Genomic DNA, 6488 nt, shown 5'->3' on the forward strand with positions numbered 1-6488 from the left:
GCCTGGAGGGCGGATCTGGCGATTACTCACAATGTTTTTAGGGGATTTCAGGGCCCCCTCCTGCGGATCGGAGGAGTTTGATGATGTCACCCGGGTCGAGTCTGGAGCAAAGCCAGGGTTGCCGGGCTGCGGCCGCCCGCCCTGCGCAGGGAAAGGCCCGGGCCTGCTCGCTCGCGGAGGCCGAGTGGCTGAACTAATGGTTACTTAATCGCTAAGAGTTTTCTCTTTGTGGTTGTCGCCGCCGCAGAAGCACTTCTTAATTTCTCATTTGCCCCAATTAGATGCAGCAGACCGGACCTCTCCACCTGATGGTGCTTGGATAGCGGGCCACATGGTGCCTGCTGCACAGGAGGGGCCGCCGAAGCGCCGGGCCGAGGGCTCAAGCATGGGTTTTAGGTGCATCACGCTGCCAGTCCTCGGGGGCAGTGAATGAGCAGGAGCCTCGTCTCTACAGCCTGACGCGTATCTGAGAAAGGCCGGGACCCCCGGTGGTCTCTTGACCCGTAGTGTCACGCTGTCGCTGCTCAAAGCGTTTCCACTAAAATAACTGTCAGGTGACCCCTAAGCTGTGAGTATGGTCCCCAATCAAGCCCAAGGCGGCTGCAGGAAGGCTGAGGCTGGAGCACCCGCACTCCAGGACGTTTCCTCGTCCCAGAGTGAGGATGCTCCGCGGCAGGTCGGAGCCTTCCCCAGATGGAAAAAGACTATTTTCTATGAATTCGTTCTAAATTAGGGAATCATGTGGGACTTGGAAAAGACTGGAAATTCTGACTTGCTTTCCCAGGCTCTGAAAAAACAGGAAAAGTGAAAGCAGTTATCACCCCTCCCGCTTATTTTAATTTTCACGTGACTGGCCCAGATTAGTTAAATCAGTTTACTTTTTTGAGGAGGTCGAGTTTAGATGACAGAATAGATTAATTATAACCTTTGGTTAATTACACTCAATCATCATTGACCCTTGCACGATCTTCTTTTAAAAAATTCATATATAATTTAAATCAATAAATTGAATTCCACTGTACCCACTGCAAAACTCAAGGAACTGGATAGCACACCACTAGGATCTACATCTACCCATGTGCTCTGCACCTGTCCATCTCTCCATAGCCCCTGTCCAGGGCACCACCATCCAAAACTCTGTATTTGCTCCTCCCCCTTCTCTCTCTCTTTCCTCTCTCACTCTTTCTCGCCTCTCTCCTCTCTAATAAAAAAATGAATAAATAAAAATTTAAAAAAATAAAATTAAATTAAAAAACAGGAAAAAAAATTGTCCCTGGCCAGCTGGCTCAGTGAATAGAGCGTCCACCCAGCATGTGAATGTCCCAGGTTCGATCGCCGGTCAGGGCACACATGAGAAGCGACCATCTACTTCTCTTTCCCTCTCTCCTCCCCTTCTATCTCTCTTCCTCTTTCACAACCAGTGGCTCCATTGATCTGAGCATCGGCCTCAGGCACTAAGAATAACTCAGTTGATTTGAGCATCAGCCCTAGAAGGGGGTTGCCTGAGTGGATCCTAGTTGGAGCACGTGCAGAAATCTATCTCCCCTCCTCTCAATTGAAAACAAAAGAAAGAAAAAAATTTTACTCACATATACATGCCTACACAATAGGTTGTTTGATTTTGCTTAGTTTTGAACTTCTTCTTTCTTAAAAAAAAAAAAAAGCTTAGTTTATTTATTTATTCATTTTAGAGAGGAGAGGGAGAGACAGAGAGAGAGACAGGAGAGACAGAAAGAAGGGGGGAGGAGCTGGAAGCATCAACTTCCATATGTACCTTGACCAGGCAAACCCAGGGTTTCGAACCGGCAACCTCAGCATTTCTAGGTCAATGCTTTATCCACTGCGCCACCACAGGTCAGGCCAGTTTTGAACTTCTATGAAGAGAGTATCATGTTATTTTGGGTATTTATTTGCTTTTTCACTCAACATATTACTAAGGTTCATGCATTTCATAGTTCATTTACTTTTATGACTGTATACTATTATGTTGTGTAAATACACCACAGACCATTTATTCATGTTGAGGATGGCCATTTGAGTTTCTAGGTTTTTGCTATTAGTTTTTGTAGTGTGATTAGGAGCATTCTTGTGACTGTCTCCCGTTGTACATGTATTCAGGAGTTTTCTTGAGTATATACCTAAAAATGATTTATTAGGGTATAGAATCTCCCTTTATTGTTTTCAAAATAATGCCTTAATTCTCTAGCATCCTCCAAAACTGATCTATAAGCATATATATATATACACACACACACACACACACACACACATATTTTAGGGAGAGAAGCAGGGAAAGGGACAGGAAGGAACATTGACCTGCTCCAGTGTGTGCCCTGACCTGGGAATCAAATCAGCAACCTCTATTCTTCAGGACAACTCTCCAACCAACTGAATTGTCAGCTAGGGTTTTATTTATTGATTAAAAAAATTTTTTTTAGAGAGACAGAGAGGGGAAGAAAGAGAGAGGAGAGGGGGGAGGGAAGCATTTGTTGTTCCTCTCAGTCTGCATTTTTTGGTTGCTTCTCATGTGTGCCCTGACCTGGGACCAAACCCACAACCTTTTTGTTTCGAGAGGACACTCTTAACCGACCAATCTAACCAGCCAAGGCTAATCTACCAGCATTTTATTGATGAAATATCATAATAAATGCATGGATTTAAACATATGTGGTATGCTTTAATCTATTATAATTATGATTCTTTTTTTTTTTTAATTTTTCTGAAGTTGGAAACGGAGAGGCAGTCAGACAGACTTCCGCATGCGCCCGACTGGGATCCACCTGGCATGCCCACCAGGGGGCGATGCTCTGCCCATCTGGGGCATTGCTCTGTTGCAACCAGAGCCATTCTAGCACCTGAGGCAGAGGCCATGGAGCCATCCTCAGCGCCCGGGCCAACTTTGCTCCAATGGAGCCCTGGCTGCGGAAGGGGAAGAGAGAGACAGAGGGGAAGGAGAGGGGGAGAGGTGGGGAAGCAGATGGGCGCTTCTCCTGTGTGCCCTGGCCGGGAATCAAACCTGGAACTCCTGCACGCCAGGCCAACGCTCTACCACTGAGCCAACCAGCCAGGGCCTATAATTATTGTTCTTATTGAAGTTCAAATATTTTCATCTTTGGCCAGTGGGAACCTTTTCAAATTGGGTCTTTGGTCAGCTTTTCAAGGAGTCCTTGGTTTCTGTCAGTGGAAAATGATATTTAGAAACTGGGTTGGCCCTGGCTCAGGCGCTAGAATGGCTCTGGTTGCGACAGAGCAACGCCCCAGATGGGCAGAGCATCGCCCCCTGGTGGGCATGCCGGGTGGATCCTGGTCGGGCGCATGCGGGAGTCTGTCTGACTGCCTCCGCATTTCCAGCTTCAGAAAAATATTGTACAAAAAGAAAGAAAGAAAGAAAGAAACTGGGTTAGTCATCAAAGAAACTGGGTTAGTCATCGTAGAACTCTTCAGTGGACAGTTAGGTAATATTTACATTTTTTTTCTTTTTTCTTCTTTTTTTTTTTGTATTTTTCTGAAGCTGGAAAGGGGGAGAGACAGTCAGACAGACTCCCGCATGCGCCCAACCAGGACCCACCCGGCACACCCACCAGGGGTGATGCTCTGCCCACCAGGGGGCGATGCTCTGCCCCTCCGGGGCATCGCTCTGCCGAGACCAGAGCCACTCTAGTGCCTGGGGCAGAGGCCAAGGAGCCATCCCCAGCGCCTGGGCCATCTTTGCTCCAATGGAGCCTCGCTGCGGGAGGGGAAGAGAGAGACAGAGAGGAAGGAGAGGGGGAGGGGTGGAGAAGCAGATGGGCGCTTCTCCTGTGTGCCCTGGCCAGGAATTGAACCCGGGACTTCTGCACGCCAGGCCGACGCTCTACCACTGAGCCAACCGGCCAGGGCCTATTTACATATTTTTATATACAGTGCATAAGGAATTCTTACTGACATCCCCTTTTCAAATTTAGTACTAGTTTTTTATTAATTTATTTTTGCGAGAGAGTGAGGTAAAGAGGGATAGAAAGAGAGGAAGGGAGATGAGAAGCATCAGTTCTGCATTGCAGCACCTTAGTTCATTGATTGCTTTTGTTTTGTTTTACAGGGACAAAGAGAGAGTCAGAGAGAGGGATAGAAAGGTACAGACAGACAGGAACGGAGAGAGATGAGAAGCATCAATCAGTTTTTCGTTGCGACACCTTAGTTGTTCATTGATTGCTTTCTCATATATGCCTTGACCGTGGGCCTTCAGCAGACCGAATAACCCCTTGCTCGAGCCAGTGACCTTGGGTCCAAGCTGGTGAGCTTTTGCTCAAACCAGATGAGCCCGCCCTCAAGCTGGTGACCTCGGGGTCTCGAACCTGGGTCCTCCACATTCTAGTCTGACGCTCTATCCACTGCACCACTGCTTGGTCAGGCTGATTGCTTTCTCATATGCACCTTGACCGGGGGCTCCAGCAGAGCAAGTGATACCTTGTTCAAATCAGTGATCTTCGGGCTCAAACCAGCGACCATAGGGTCATGTCTATGATCCCACGCTCAAGCCAGTGACCTCAGGGTTCGAACCTGGGTCCTCAGGGTCCCAGGCGGGCGCTCTATCCATTGCGCCTCCTCTGGTCAAGCACAGTACTAGTATTTTAACTTAACCTCAATCATCTTACATATTACTCCCATGTGGGAAAAAAAAATCTCAATTCTCTTTTTACAGAAATAGAAAATAAATCCATCCTTAAATTTATATGGAATCTTGAGGAACCCTAAGTGGCCAAAAGAATCTTGAAAAATAAGAACAGAGTTAGAGGAGTCATACTTACTGATTTCAAAACTTACTGCAAAGCGATGGTAAGCAAAACAATGTGGTACTGGCATAAAGACACATGTATAGACCAATGAGATGGAATAGAATGGCCATAAAAATAAACTCACATAGATGGTCAAATTACTTTTGGCAAGAGTACCATGACTGTTAAAAAAAAAAAGGACAATCTTGGCCCTGGCCAGGTAGCTCATTGAATAGAGTATCATCCTGATACGCCAAGGTTACAGGTTCAATTTCCAGTCAAGGCACATACAAGAAACAACCAATGACTATATAAATAGGTGGAACAACAAATCAATGTTTCTTTCTCTTCTTTCTAAAAAAAATTTTTTTAAAGGACAATCATTTTAACAAACAGTGCTAGGATAGCTGAATATCCACATGAAAAAGAATGGAGTTGGACTTTTACCTAACACCATATACAAAATAACTCAAAAAGAATAAGAAAAGAACAACAAAACTAACCCAAAAGGCCTGACCAGGCAGTGGCGCAGTAGATAGAGTGTCGGACTGGGATGCAGAGGACCCAGGTTCAAGACCCTGAGGTCACCAGCTTGAGTGTGGGCTCAACTGGTTTGAGCAAAAGCTCACCAGTTTGGACCCAAGGTCGCTGGCTTGAGCAAGGGGTTACTCAGTCTGCTGAAGGCCCACAGTCAAGGCACATATGAGAAAGCAATGAACAACTAACGTGTTGCAGCAAAAAACTGATGATTGATGCTTTTCATCTCTCTCTGTCCCTGTCTATCCCTCTCTCTAACTCTCTCTGTTCCTGTAAAAAAAAACACACACACACACACACACAAAATCTAACCCAAAAGGATTGAAGATGCCTGACCAGGTGGTGGCGCAGTGGATGGAGTGTTGGACTGGGATGCAGAAAACCCAGGTTCGAGACCCCGAGGCCACCAGTTTGAGCGCTGGCTCATCCGGTTTGAGCAAAAGCTCACCAGCGTGGACCCAAGGTAGCTGGCTCGAGCAAGGGGTTACTCAGTCTGCTGAAGGCCCACGGTCAAGGCACATATGAGAAAGCAATCAATGAACAACTAAGGTGTCGCAACGAAAAACTGATGATTGATGCTTTTCATCTCTCTCTGTTCCTGTCTGTCTGTCCCTGTCTATCCCTCTCTCTCTGACTCTCTGTCTCTCTCTAAAAAAAAAAAAAAAAGGATTGAAGACCTAAATTAAAGAGGTAAAACTATAAAACTCTTGGAAGAAACGAGCAAAGTTTCATGACATGATTTGGCAATTATTTCTTAGATATAATACAAAATCACAGGCAACAAAAGAAAAGTAAATTGGGCCTTATCAAACTTTTGCATTAAAGGAAATTATAAAGAGTAAAAATGGAAACCAATGGATGGTAAGAAATGTTTGTAAATCACATATCTGATAAGGATTAATATTCAGAAATATAAATAACTCCTAAAACTCAACAATAACAAAACAAACAACCTAATTTTAAAAAATGGGCAATGGCCTGACCAGTAGTGGCACAGTGGATAGAGTGTTGACCTGGAACACTGAGTCCCAGGTTCGAAACCCCAAGGTCACTGAGCGCCGCGTCGCTGCCTTGAGCACAGGATCATTGATATGATCCCAATGTCGCTGGCTTGAGCCCAGGGTCGCGGGCTTGAGCAAGGGATCACTGGCTCACCTTGAGCTCTCTGGTCAAGGCACGTTCAAGAAGCAATCAATG

The sequence above is a fragment of the Saccopteryx bilineata genome, chromosome 1 (genome assembly GCF_036850765.1).
Source record: "Saccopteryx bilineata isolate mSacBil1 chromosome 1, mSacBil1_pri_phased_curated, whole genome shotgun sequence".
In the NCBI taxonomy this organism is placed as follows: Eukaryota; Metazoa; Chordata; class Mammalia; order Chiroptera; family Emballonuridae; genus Saccopteryx; species Saccopteryx bilineata.